At 42.2% G+C, this 14604-nt stretch overlaps 1 protein-coding gene across 10 annotated transcripts in view; it reads right to left on the bottom strand.

Annotated features, from left to right (window-relative positions):
* Positions 1-14604, bottom strand: part of LOC140388067 (potassium voltage-gated channel subfamily A member 1-like) — a 305257-nt gene that overhangs the window by 149029 nt on the left and 141624 nt on the right. The window contains exon 2 of one of the 10 annotated variants that reach the window (XM_072471674.1): positions 12072-13458. The exons of the other annotated variants lie outside the window; for them this stretch is intronic. The gene's annotated coding sequence lies outside the window, so the exon portion shown is untranslated. Of the gene's footprint in view, positions 1-12071; positions 13459-14604 lie in introns of those variants that run through there. 10 annotated transcript variants of the gene reach the window in all.

Genomic DNA, 14604 nt, shown 5'->3' with positions numbered 1-14604 from the left:
TAGCAAAGTTCCCGATGCAGCAGGGAAATCCAGCGCCGCCGTATCTTTCTGCAGAGCCTCTGTCTGGACGGCTCTCGAGCATCCCGGCAGAGGTCTCTCTTATTGGGGGCTTCCAGGCAGGAGCTTCTCTTATGGGGGGGTCTCTGGTGGGGGGTCTCTCTAATTGGGGGGTGTTTGGTGGGGGTGGGGTAGGCAGGTCTTGCATTGTGGGGAGGGGGAGGTTGGCCCTCGGATGGATTGTTGGGGCAATTCTCTTAAAGAGTTACCCCCTTGGCCCACCGCAAAGTCTATCGCATCAGGGCCACATTTGTCAAGACCTGCACCAATTCTCGCCCACATGATTCCCAGCCCAGAGGCTCAGAGAATCACAATGGTCCTGAAAAAAATGTGCCCGGACTGTTAGTAGGATGCAAATGCGTCTTAACGATCCATTTGCATCTTCCCGCTGGTGCCGGGCATGAACCTTGATCCCGACGGCAGTGTGGGACCAGAGCATCAGAACGGGATTGGTGCCCATTTTGTCCGACATTAGATTCTCTGCCGCATCCGGAACTCCACTACCAGCGGCAGGTGGCGGAGAATCCAGCCCAAGGGTTAAATTGCCCTATGGTCTGTACCAGGGAACAATAATCAATAACTGGATTCAGTTTCCATACTCACACTGGTATGTGAGGATACAGTACACAATAACAAAACTTAAACCTGACAACAGCTACATGTATTCAGCTGAAAAGATTCATGCTTGTAGTTTCATACATGAAATAATTTATTTCATAGGCATATCGGAGGTAACAACTGAACCTACTTTTCCGCAAATGACTGGCTAAAGCAGCTATAAGCAACAGGTGTAACCATGGCAACTCCTTCATCTTGTGAAGAAAACCTGTATAATTTGCTTATTGCTTTGTCTTTTGTAAATGTGCAGCCTCCTTCACTCAGAATAAATATTATGTGGAACAGAATCTCATAATATCCACAGTAAAAAGAGGTGAACATCAAAAGTAAAGCAGCTTAGGTTTCAATAGAAAAACAGGTATTAATTTTTTTGGGCCTAGATTAAAATCTAAAGTCTGACTTGATTTCAGCGCTCATGTCCTGCAGTAATTAGCTTGAGGACAATCAGGAAAACAGGGCAAGGTAAAATCAGCCCCAAACCGGGGGTCAGTGCAAAAAAGAAGGGGCAAATGGTTTCTCCTCTGTTACCTATCAACTTCCAAGTTTGAAGATGTTTTTGTTTTTGTTATCAGAATGCTTTCAATTTATTCTGATAAATAACTGAGAGATGTAATGCTTAATAATAGATCAAGAATATTACACCATGCACACCTGAAATATTGCACATATTTGCCTTGGGCAGTGGCACAACATAGGTGATCTCGTTGGTCACCCATTATACACAGTACCGACATTGAATTTCATTGACTGCATTGACACTGAATATCAACGGCTGTGTATAACAGGTGACTGATCCAATATTGCCACTTAACGCCACCATCCTAAATTAATTTTTATCCCAAAGGGTTTCAAATGTCCTCTTCTTTGAAATAAAAATCACTTCCAAAAAATTCAGGAATACTTTTATCATAGGAATGTTTGATCTTTCAACTTGGATTCAGGGCAGCATGTTTCTGTCAGGAAAATGATCATCTGTTGTTACCCTGTTCAATACATTATTGTTCTTTGCTATTGACTCTCCCTCGCCACCAACCACCATTACATAGAATGGCATTGTGTGGATAATCCAGGGGGTCCACTCCACTGGATCAGATCGTAAAACACATCTGCCCTATTTCAAAGCCAAAGATTCCTTCCCAAATATCAGAAACAAGCTCACTTGCATAATAAAGGTCGGTGGGTTATCAGCAAAATACTGCGGATGCTGAAAATCTGAAATAAAAACAGAAAATGCTGCAAAAGCTCAGCAAGTCTGGAGGGACCTCATCTCATCTGTGGAGAGAGAAGTAGAGTCAACATTTTTAGTCTGTATGACTCTTCTTCAGAGCTAAAGAGAGGGATAAATGTGATGGATTTTATGCTATTTATGAGGGGGTTGAGTAGAGAAGAAGATCAGTGATAAGTGGGAGCTAGGAGGGATGGCAACAAAGATGTGTAGGGCATGAAACAGAGAAAGCATTAATGCAGTGTTAAAGGCTAGAGAATATACTGACAGTGGCATAATAGTAGGCTAGCATAATGTGTTAATGTAAGAATAAAGGTCAGTGATCAATGAAAGCCCTCTCACCCACTGCACCATCTGTCATTTGTTCCTTAGTTTTGCGTTCACTGTTTTGCTTTCACTAATTATTTGAATTGAAACAATGTGCAGGGGTACAGGGAAAAGGCAGGGGGATGGCACTAAGTCACAATGCTCATTTGGAGATCCAGTGCAGACACAATGGGCCGAATAGCCTCCTTCTGCACCGGAACAATTCTGTGATTGATTCTGCAATTCATACCGGGTATCAGCAGCTCAGAGGACACAATGGGTGACATTTCCATGGATGTCCAGAAGCTCTCTTAGACATGTCCCACTGATATTAGGATAGAGGAGAAGGATCTGTACATGCTCCCTTGCACCCAACAAAATCTAAAGACAATTGGAATGAAACCCCAAAGTACCCATATTCAATTCCAAAATTCGAAACAGAAGTCTAGCTTTCAGGTCCTATCTAACACCGTGTATTTCAATGTCAAAACTTGACAAACCTGTGCTTCTTCCTTTTGTGTGAAAGGGAACATTTGCTTCCATAGAATGGTAAATGCTCAGTAGACATTTCCATTGACTGAGGGCGTGTGCCAAGTGTATTAAATTAGGCCATTTTAAAAATTTGAATGTAATGTCCAAATTGCAAATTAAACTGATTGCATTCCATTCAATGTTGATACCTTCGCCAATATGTTAGACATATTGACTTTCGCAGGGACTTAACCAATCAAATTCAGTTAATATTGATAGATGTGGAAATAGTAGATCAGAGGCCACTGGATTATGTGATTGGGCAATTTCAATGAAATTTGTTGGGGGGAGAATTTGTAGGGGGCGGAGAAAGCTTTCCAGAAACATTTTTAGAAATGACTTTATTTAAATGTGGTGAAGTTTGCAATTTGTTACATAACAGCACAGATTCATTTGCAAACTTCCTGGGGAACTGGAAGGCAATTGGTGAGAAAACATGTTTAGCTCACTCTCCAACGCTTGACCCGCTCCTCCCTTCCTGAAGTGTCCTGGTTCCCCACAGCTAGCCAGTTGTCTTTGAAGTAGAACAGAAGAGGCGCCAATTTGCCAACCAGCAAAATCAACATTTCCTGATATTTATTTATTACCCCTCCTCTGTCCTCCAACCATATCTGAGTCATCAGATTTGAAAACTTCTCATTTATTAGGTGCCTGGACTAAAACGTTTACTTTTCAATTTGACTGTACAGCAGCAGAATGCCACACACAAGTGCATTAATACTATTGGTGGTAAGGCTCCCAATGACTTTAGTTCCGCACGATTTCTGCCAAAGTTACAATAGGAGAAACCCCCGGAAATTTTGCCACAGTAGCTTCACTGATTTTGCCCTGGTGTTTGTTAATTGGGAGGGAAAGGAATCTTTGAGGTCATTTTGTTTTGGGTTGCACTAAACAGGACTTCCGCAGAATGATGGAATAAGTAAATTGATATATAACTGTTTTAATTGTGCTCAGCTTAGTTCAAGTAATTTTTTGCTTTGGGCTTCAAGTTACTACTGAAACTATCAAGTAAATTTATTTGTTCCCAGGTCTGGAGAAACCGCAGTATAAAGAAATGATACCATAGATTCATCCTGCTACTTAAACATGCACCAACAGCACCTCATTAAAAATTAAATGATCACAAAAATTGATGATCCATATCCTTTTGCAATACAAAGCAAAAATGACAAAAAGCTCACTGGCACCTTTTTCCATCTTTTTTAATTAACCTAGTTGTTTGCAAGGATAACTTATAAAACTTTTTATTGAACCTGTTTATGAACCTGCATGTAATAATGAAATTCCGGTGCAAGATTAACACAGATGTGTGCTGAAATCTGAGGTCATTGTAATTTCAGGTGCAGTCAGAACTAAATGTAATGATAGCAATAAGGATTTATGCTTCAATATGAACTATGCTAGTTCAACCCCGGCTGTGGTGTGGGCACCGGTGTTGAGACCTGCGTGTCCGGGAGCATGTTGTCCTCTTCTTCACCCAGTTGTTGAGTCAGTGGAGGGGGGGGGCGGCGTATCGGCGGGGGTGGTGGTGATGGTCGCCGGTGGGCCTCCGGGTGCCAGTTCTTGAGGTAGGTCGGTGGAGGTGGGGGGGGGGGGGGGGGGGGACAGTGTAGGGTCGGAGGTGGTGGTGATGGTCACTGGGAACCTGCAGGTGCCAAATCCCTAAGGGAGACTATGTCCTGTCGCCTGTCCTGTGTTCATTGATGGCATATCAATTTAATAAACTCAACAGAAAGCCTCCTGGCCTCTGATCCCGAACTGGATCAGAGGAGGAGACCAGCCACCTTTATAACTGGCCCGAGGGGAGGCGAAGCCATCGGGCAGTGGTTTACCACATTACATATAATACAGTGGCCATTTACCACAATACACATATTATACACTACAGTGGTTTACCACAGATACCCTCTTCCCCAGGGTGGGCCGCAGACTCAAGCCTGCCCTCTTGAACACTGCCTGGGAGGTTGTGGCAGAGGCTGTCAAAGCTGCCAGTCTCACCAAGAGGAGACAGCTGATGATCCGGAGGGGTGGGGGGTCATTGGTGAGTCCTCTGCCCTGAGAGGGGCAGAGAACCTGGGAGGGTTCCAAAGGCTCTGGTGCAGGTGTCCTCTGGTTGGGCTGAGATCTGCTGATGCCCTGCTTCCACTGCAATGGGGCAGTGCTTCTGAGCAGTGCCAACACCTGGTGGGCTCCTCATTGAGCTTGGATACAGCTGGGGTATGAGGGTGTCCAGAGGGGCAGCCTGGGTAGGCTCCCAGATGACCAGATGCCTTCTGAACATTTAAAGGACTCAGGCAGAACACAGCAATGTGAGCAGCCAGGAGTCTGTAGCACCAAAGGGGTGCATTTAAAAGACAGTCTGCAGCAATGACAGCATGAACCAGACCACCCCGATCCTGAAGGGGGCACCCCAAGTCCATGGACTTGGCACCAGGTCGCTGCCCACTGCAGCCCTCAGCCCAGGTAGCCGTCCTCCAGTAAACTCGACAGTTTCAACGGTTTTTCCATGTTCTTTTAGCCTACCACTCGCCCTCCCCAGCTGTGGCACCCAGTCCACGTTTGTCAATACTTGTATTAATTCACCCCCACGAGACCTCCGCCATGAAGTGCAAAGCATCGCGGAATGGCGAAGCATAAATGTGTCCAACCTGCCAATCACATTTAAATGCATGCAAATGCTGGCTTTGCATGCCTCCGCCAGTGTGGGGCACAAACCTCGTTATCACCATCATCGAGGGACCGGGCCATGGCGCCTGAATAGCTTTTGGCCAGATACCCGATTCTCTGCCCGATCGCGGTTCGCGTTTGCGGCGTCATGAGGAGCAGAATTTCGCCCAGAATATTTTTAACCCTTCCCGTTGCATATTCCTTCATTTGTTAAATAATTCACTGTTTGTCTTAAACAGTACCCGATCAAAATGACTTCCTGCCACAGTTGTAAATATTTAAAAATAATCAAAATAGCATATTTGCGCCGGAGCCATAGAGTCATCATCCAGAGAAAAATCTAAATGAAAGCCAAAAAATGTTATCCCACTACCTGTTGCTTTCCATGGATTGAAATCTAACTGCCGTGATCTTGTATTCAGAAGGAACATGTGCAACACCTTGTAATTTTATCAATTTTCCTCAAGAAACTAAGAAAAATCGGTACATAATGAAGGATGAACAGTCAGTATATTATTGAGTTGTTGAAATTATCTGCGAATCCTGAATTTATTCCTTATAAACTTCAAAAGAAGAAAAAACATTCAAAAATCATTACTGCAGCTTAATTTATGAACTTTCAAATCAGAAGCAGGAGGTGACCACTTGCCTCCTCAGCCATTTAATAAGATCACAACTGATCTGATTGCAATCTCAACTCCACATTCTCATCTAGCCCCTGTGGTGATATGCATCACTGTAAATACACACGGGGTTAATGTAGATACACTAGGACTGGGTAAACACGAGAGGGATCACCAGAGACATCATGACACACAGACATTCCACCAATAGGTCAGTAAGATAGGACAAGACCAATGGGCAGTCAAGACACACCCAGAGGTGACACTACCACAAGGGAGCTACCCATATAAAAGGACAGGGCACACATGCTCTTTCTCTTTCCATAGGTAACATTCAGAGAGACAGGGGCAGATCAGGAAGCATCACACCCACCGCATGGATTAGAACAGACTGGTTAGTTAGATTGAGTTACTACAGCAAGATCAACAGGAGAGTCGAACTCAAGTAGGAAAATTGTTAACTGTTCAATAAATGTGTTAAACCTATCTCCAAGTCTGAACCTTCCTTTGTCAGAGTATACATCAAGGAAGCAGCTTATGCTGCAAGAAGAAGCATAACACAACATCCCTGATAACCTTTCACCCCTCCCTTGTTTTTGACAATCTATCTACCTCTGCTTAAAAGACTGCTTTTCCCACCTTTTGAGAAAGAGAGTTCATATGCAAGACTAATTTATAATTCAAAGTCCACTTGCTTCTCTTTCACGTGGCTGGGGTTGTGTGTTGTCTGGGTAAGCATGACTATCAAGTGTCTCCAATCTTTAAATTTATTGCACTTCTACTACATCAGCAGTATTTGTGAGAGCCGCATCACAGAATGGTGCTGATGTGTTTTGGGGATGGTTTTGACCATGAATTAGATTTCCTCCAGTTGAACATCTTTAATACCCAAAGCCAGTATTTTAATGTCATTCCTTTGCTGACTTACGGTGGGATTTTCTAGCCCTGCCTGCCGCCAGGATCGTCCAGTTCCGCCGAAAGTCAACGGATTTGCGTTTGGACCGCCGAATCTCCCGTGGGGGATCCTGCCACCATGATGCAAGAAAATCTCGGCTTTAGTCTCCCATTGGGAGACTTGATTGATTGGTGTTCTATCCTAGCCTGTAGCTCAGTTCCAACTTTATGTATGATCAATAACCAAGCCTGCTTTCATCCACCTACATATCACACACCTTCATTCCTACCTCAGCGCAATAATACTGAAACTATATTTTCATCACCTCGGAGCTTAATTCTTCCTAGTGCTTTAAAAAGTGTTTGCAAGAGGGTCTTTTCCATCAGTTAGTGCCATGAGGTGCTGGGTGAGTTAAGAAGGTGAGTCAGGCATTGGCACATATCAGAATTAGAAAATGGAGCTTTCAATTAGAACTTGTTCATTCTTTTAAATTGTTTTGACATACATCTTAATGCCAAGAGAAGCTCAGCCCCCCAAAAGTAAGGGGGGGGGCTGAACATCTGGCGGTAAATGCATACACTTTCTTCCCACCATACCTTAAGCTTAGTGGACCTGTTACTGCCCAAAATACATGACCTGTCTCAGTCCAGCAAGATGCATTAAGGACAGGAAAAGCTCATAAAATCAGTACATCTGCACATGAAAAGTACTAACTTGCTCAACTTTCTCATTAAAAATTTAATCCTTTTGCTTCTCTTTTTCTCAACATCTTTCCATTAACAACCTTTTTTAAGTGTAAAAGCCAAAGAACTGTGAACTACCCTCAAAGTACCTAATTTTCAGTAAAATTAATCTTCACACCTCGACTAAATAAGTGTTATTGGCAATCCAGCCATCAATTTTTGATCTGCTGTATGAAACCACCACCCACCCCCCCATTAGCATTTCAGATATTTACAGTATTAATGTCTTACCAAGCAGTAATGGAAGGATATTCTTCAACATTTTTTTATGAACTGCACACCAACATTGATCACAAGAAGAATATATCAATAATGGTATGTTCTAAATAAATTCAATAGGTGAGGTGTAAATCTCACAATACTGCTTGGAATGGGGTTAAGCAGAAAAATGCTTGAAGTACCAACTCAGTGATCATTAAGATGAAGTTATAGCAGGAACAACTGGTGAAACAGGAACATATGATGAGGTTCAATTATGTGACAACCATGGTTACTTATTTCAATAATTTATTTGACTAATTTAGCACATTAAATTAATAAAATTATTCTACAGTATTTGTCTGTGTAAAAAGTACATGATTGACCATGGTTGTATCACCTTGCTGTTCACACCTGCCTTTAACCATATAACATTATTAATTTCCCACCAAAAAATGCTCTTCAGGACCACCAGGGACCAAAGTGGGCTGAAAGTGCAACTGGGTCCGGCACTTGACTCAGCAAAACTGAATGGCAAATGTTGTCATAACAATTTGTATGTGGAAATTTTGACTCAAAAAGAATCAGGAAGAACAGAAAGTAAAATGTCATCGTAATGCTGTTTTTGTTGGGGAATGACCTCCCAGCACCAGATTGATTTTGAAGATTGGAAGAAGCTGATGTAGATTTTTTCAAGTTGGAGAATATGAATGAAAGTCTAGCAGGTTGCCAGCATTTGTATTATCTGCAAAAGCTTATCAGTTTTTGGTGGGGCTTTGTGGAGCTACCTTTATGGTGAAACCAATTCATTGAGTAATTATAATTCTGTTTCTTGCATTAGGTCACTTTAATAATAATTGAAGGGGAGCAGCAAAAAACAATAGAGTTGGGTAAAGCAGGAGATGCTGTCCCTTGACATTCATGTAATGGATATAGGTTATCATTTTTAATTATGTTATATGTTTGGTATCTTGCTACATCACAACTGAAATTCATAGAAGGATTTGTCCAAAGTTGATAACCCTAAATACAGTATAATCAAGTGCCTTTGGCATAGAAATAGCCCGATGATATGATTCACGATCTGAGAAATAAACAGTAATAAGCTCTCAAATTGAAAGCATTTAACCATCGCAAAGCCCAACATCAAACACAACGTGAAAATAAAACGTTAATGTCAGACTGTCAGTCATGTTTGGATCTCCAACCTTTTAATGTTGTTAGTCTAGTTCTTACTTGAATTGAGGGAAAATTCACACATCCAAAAATTGCACTGTTTCAGTGCGAAAGTACAATAAACCAAAACGATGCACTGCAATTTACCACAACAAGCATTTAGGTGGCACTCTATGCAATAGAATTTACTGTAATAACTAATACAATGACACTGCTGCAGTGCAGTTTATTCCAGCATTCAATACAATGATGTTGCTGTACTGTAATACGGTTTACCACAGCAGCTAAAACAATGGGTTTTGCTGCAAAATGATTCATTACAAGTTACAGTATTGTTAACATGGTGGCAATTCTGACCTTGGCACTGAGTGTTTAGACCAGGTTATTCTAGAAGGTAGAATAAAAGCAAAATACTGCAGATGCCAGAGATATGAAAGTGCTGGGAATGCTCAGCAAGTCGGGCAGTGTCTGTGGAGAGGGAAACAGAGTTAGCATTTCAAGTCAAGACGACATCTTTGGGACTGAAGAGTGGTAGAAATGTGACCTTCCCTTTTGCTCCTCCTGACCCTCCCCCTTTTTTCAACAGCGTAAAACCTCACTACCTCATTTCAGTCCTGAAGAAGTCATGTTGGATTTGAAAAGTTAGCTCTTGTTTCTCTCTTCACAGATGTTACCAGATCTGCTGATTTTTTCCCCAGTACTTTCCACTTTTACTCTAGGAGGTCACTTACTTGAAACCTTCCAATGTGAAAGCATCTCATCTTTAAATACAGCCTCAGTGCTATTTTTGACAAAAGCTGAAGGCTGCCTGCTTAACAGAATTATTCCAATAAGTTACTATGGTGCAAGGAAAACTTTCATTCTTTTGCTCAGTCAGTTAGAAACAGCTATCAATATTTTAACCAAAGAGATCACGCAGATTAATGTGGAAAACCTCACACTTTGTCTCAGAAGTCATAAACTAAAATAGATTTAAGACTATTCAATGTGTATATTCTCCCCTACACGTTGTGTAGACTGTAAATTTCAGTTCAGCATTTGGCATGTGTGTTGCATAACACGTTTTATGTTTAGCTAAATACCTTTGTGACAAGCTATGCTGTCAGCAGTGGCAGGTTTTAGGATTGGCATCACATCACAGCCATGGGATGCATTTTATAGATAGGTACAGTAACTGAGCTCCATCAACAAATAAACGTTGCATTCCAGTTATGTTGTACGTGTATCTCAGCATGGAGGTCACAAACAAAACTCACTACCAAGACTAAAAGCTATTTAAAAAGATCAAATCTCCTAATTGTCACTAGCCAGAAATGTTTACCACTTACCCACTTGATCCCTCCTTAAAACTTTAATATACTGTAACCAGAAATCATGAACTGTGCAACTACAGTTTTGTTTTATGCTGAATTGTCAAGATTAGTGCTCACAAACATGTTGTATGTGAAATCAATGTCGCAATGATTCCATTTGCAACTCTTCAGATACTGATGTAGTCCACACTTGCATTCAACAAGATCTGGATTACATCCAGGCTTGGACTGACAAGTGTCAAGTAACATTATTGCCACACAATAGCCAGGTGATAGCCATCTTCAACAAAAGAGTATTTCAACCATCTCTCCTTAAAATTTAATGGCACGACCAATGTCAAATCCTCTGCCATCAATATCATGGGGATGATCTTTCACCAGAAATTTGACTAGAGCAGCCACATCAATAGTCTGGCTGCAAGAGTAAGACTAAGGCCAGGTATTTTGTAGCATCTCTTAACTCCCGAAAACTTTTCCACCATCTACAAAATCAGGAGGGTGATAGAACACTCCCCACTTGCCTCAATGAGTGCAGTTGTAACAACACTCAGGAAGCTCAGGGAAACAAATACTTAATTGGCACCCCATCCACCACTCACTCCTTTTACCATCAGTGGTCTGTGATTTTAGTGTGTACCATCTATAAGATATACTGCAACAACCTGTCAAAATTTCTTCAATGGCACCTTCCAAACTTGCAGCCTCTACTACCTGGAAAGAAAATGGAAGAAGGCACATAGGTACACAATCATGTGCTTGTTCTCTGCAAGTGACACACCAACCTGACTTGAAAATATCACTGTATTTCACTGTCATTGGGTCAAAATGCTCTGAACAGCATATCTAATAGCTTTGTGGGTGCACCTACACCTTACGGACTGCAGCACTTCAAGAAGAAAGTTCATCGTCACCTTTCCAAGGGCAATTTGGGATCGGTAATAAATGCTAGCCTAGCCAGCGCCTCATATGAATACATTTTTTAAAAGCATTGGATGGTGGGAGGTCAAAGCATCTTTCTTCTTTGCATGGAGTTGCTAGAAAGCAAAAAGACTGTAACAAAAGACTAACATTATTTAAAAGATCATTTTGCAATAAATGTTTTCTAAAAATCACTTAAAAAAAATATTTTTATCCACTATCAGATTTATATCAGAAGCCACTATAAGTGATTTTGGCTCAATGACACAAAGTGCCTAAAGTGTATGGCTGCTCATAATTAGCTTCAAAATTAATTCAAAATTAACAATTATCAAGCAGAGATGGCTTAAGGGTGGCCATTGCAGGGTGTGGAAAAGATTCTCAATTGTACAGTAAAGATTGCTCTCTGACCATGAGGCTAAGACATATTTTGAAGCAGCATAGTTGGAGCTTTTCTCTACATTTGGTCACATTTATGCCATTACCGGTTGTCCAAGTTTCAAAACTGTTGAATTTGTCAGCACTGGCACTTCTTCTTAGGGGGCAAAAACACTGCTTAAAAATAACAAATATTAATGACGCGGTTTTGTATCTCTTCGCAAATCAGTCAGGATGGTAGCAATGAAGGGGACTACCTCTCTGTCCTCTGTTTCGGTCCCAACAGCGTCGCCAAAACTGGGGTACTTCTATTTATCTTAGTGAATACAAGCCTTCCCTTATATCGATCAAATGACCACACAACCAGTGAGTTAGTTAAAAAGATGGTTTATTTACATACACAAGAGTTATCTCAACATGCAAACACAATATCTACTACTAGTTAAACTACACCTATCAGCTACAATAACCTATACTTAACTTCAGGGCGACTGGCACTGTGCAAATGGATAAGACCTTTGTCTGGATTTCACTCGGCTGGTTCGAAGAAAGTGGCTCTGTCTCTGCTGGGCTCATCCCTCAGGTAGCGATCGTTGGTCTTGAACTTAGCTGGCTGTTCCTGCTGCAATTGGGCTAGCACAGACCAGATCCAAAAGAGACAGAACACATGGCTGTGTCCTATTTTATTCCTCTGGGATTTTGCTATCTTTGGGGCGGTCCTTAACCTTGGACCCAATAGTTCGAGAGGGCTCTGATCACTGTCTTCAATTTTGGTCAATAAAGGGACGGGTGCCTTGGTAGCTGGGCGGGTCCTTAGCGGTCATTGACCTTGGCAGTTGTGCTTTCTGAGTAAAGGAGTGGCGCCGACCTGTCTGTGGCTGTACCGGTTGCTTGATTGGAGTTCTATTGTCCTGGGAAAATGAGCCATTAAAATGTAAACGAGCGGGGGTTTTGGTCAGTTTTGGTTAACTGTGTTTTAGATACACATAGGTTGTGTATCTGCCTGAGTCCTGGGTTGGCCATAATTCCCATGGTCCTTTGCAGGTGGCCATCTTAGATGGCTACATCCCGTCCTCTTGATCCTGAATGTGACGCGTGGTGGATCACACTATTGATCCCTGTTCATCCTTGGTGGACCGGTCACCCTTGGTCAAGGCAAGGTTCTACTCTACTCTATCTTATGGTTTGGGACATTTACCTAATATTCCATTAATACATTCATAAATTAATTCATCTCGAACGGTTACTATAATTTAGGTCACTATAATATTTAATTTATCCGCAAAGTTGATCTCTAGCTAACACAACTAAGCTACTCTCATGCTGCTGGTGAGTATCAAAGAACTTATATACAGTACAAAATTTAAAACAGCAGCACCACATTTCTACTTAATCCTAATAAAGTTAAAGAGGTACATGGTTTATTGTTTTGCAGCGATTGTTACATGAGTTCATTTTGGTGAATTCCAAAGAAGGGGGATCAGACTGTGTATATCGGGGTGCGGGAGGCTTTTGCTCGCCATTTACGGAGTCGGAGTGTCACTGCAGATTATTGCAATTACTAGAAGGGTCTCTAATATGTATGAAAGGGGGTTCCATTTAGCAATGTTTTCGCACCAGGTGGGGGTTTCGATGTCTGTCTTTATGTGTGGTGTCGTGTCCGGACTGGTGGTGGCCTGTTGTGTGGTAGTGTTCGGGACTGGTGTAGTGTTCGTTACAAAAGTTCATTGCGCACGCAGTTGCAGAAGTCCAGCGATGATCCAAACGCATGTCAGCAGTCCTTGCTTCATCCTGTGTTTTCTGTGTAATCCTGGGGTTGCAAGCATAGTATCTGTTATTATCTTTGGTTAATATCTCGTTTTATTAATCTTTCTCTCCTTACCCCAATTACCCGATATGATTGTCACCATATGTGACTCCCTCATTTAAAAAAAAAATATCATTTTGGAGAGACAAGAAATGCAAACATGTTTTAAAGTACAGAGACTCTCGCAGCTTGTGGGTGATGCGGGGAGTTGTCGGACAATTTCTTCGACCAGTCTTTTCTTTACTTGCAACCAGTGGTGGTTGAGGCTTATCTTAATCAGCCGAATTTCAGGGCGGCCAGTTTTATAGAGTTTCATCCCAGGACTCAGAGATAGTTTGTGTGTAGCAGTGTGTATAGCAGCAGTGATTAGCAACCAATTGTGTCATATGTGTAAATCGCATGTGGAGAGTGACCAGGGGTGCGGGAGATAAAGGAAAGGGGTGAGCATATGGAACATGGCAAAATGCATTCTTTATACCACAACCAAAGGGAGAGTAGAGAAAGTGAAACTAAGACCTGCTAAAGGCAATGCAGAGTGTAGAGAACCATTCCAGAGCATATGAAGTGGCGGGAACATGAGGTGCCTGTGGGCCACTGCGGGAGAAGAATGGGTGGTATCCCCGGGTAGGGCGGGGGTTAGTGCCGTTACTCCACTACCCGAGCTTAACTGACCGGATACATTTGGGGTCCTCAGATAGGGTGGGAATCTGTGCCGTTACTCCCTACCTGGGTGACCTGGGTGGACGGTAAGTGTTTGTAGTCGTGTGGAAACTTGTCATAAAGACTAGGAGAACAGTGATCTGTTTCTCAACAAACATGTGCCTTTAACTGACATTGGGTATCGTACCCTCAAATCAGAAGAGTAATTTTGTGTCGGGCGACATGAATTAAAACCATGTAGTAGAAAAAAAGAAGGAAAAGGCGGGCAGGCTCCATCAGAACTTTGGACACCTTAATACTTAGGCGGTGTCTCTTTCTCATCATTTGGACACCTCAGGGTTCAGTACCAAACAGTGTTGTAAAAGCATTATCGAAACGAGAGTCAGTATCTGAATCATCACCATCTCCCAGTTGCCAGACTCGTGTCTGCCGTTTCTGTGCCTTGGCCGTGTGGGCCGTCGGATAATCTGAATCGTCGTGCCTTACTAG

The sequence above is a fragment of the Scyliorhinus torazame genome, chromosome 13 (genome assembly GCF_047496885.1).
Source record: "Scyliorhinus torazame isolate Kashiwa2021f chromosome 13, sScyTor2.1, whole genome shotgun sequence".
NCBI lineage: Eukaryota > Metazoa > Chordata > Chondrichthyes > Carcharhiniformes > Scyliorhinidae > Scyliorhinus > Scyliorhinus torazame.
The sequence above is the reverse complement of the archived record's forward strand: the minus strand, read 5'-3'. Positions and strand labels throughout refer to the sequence as shown.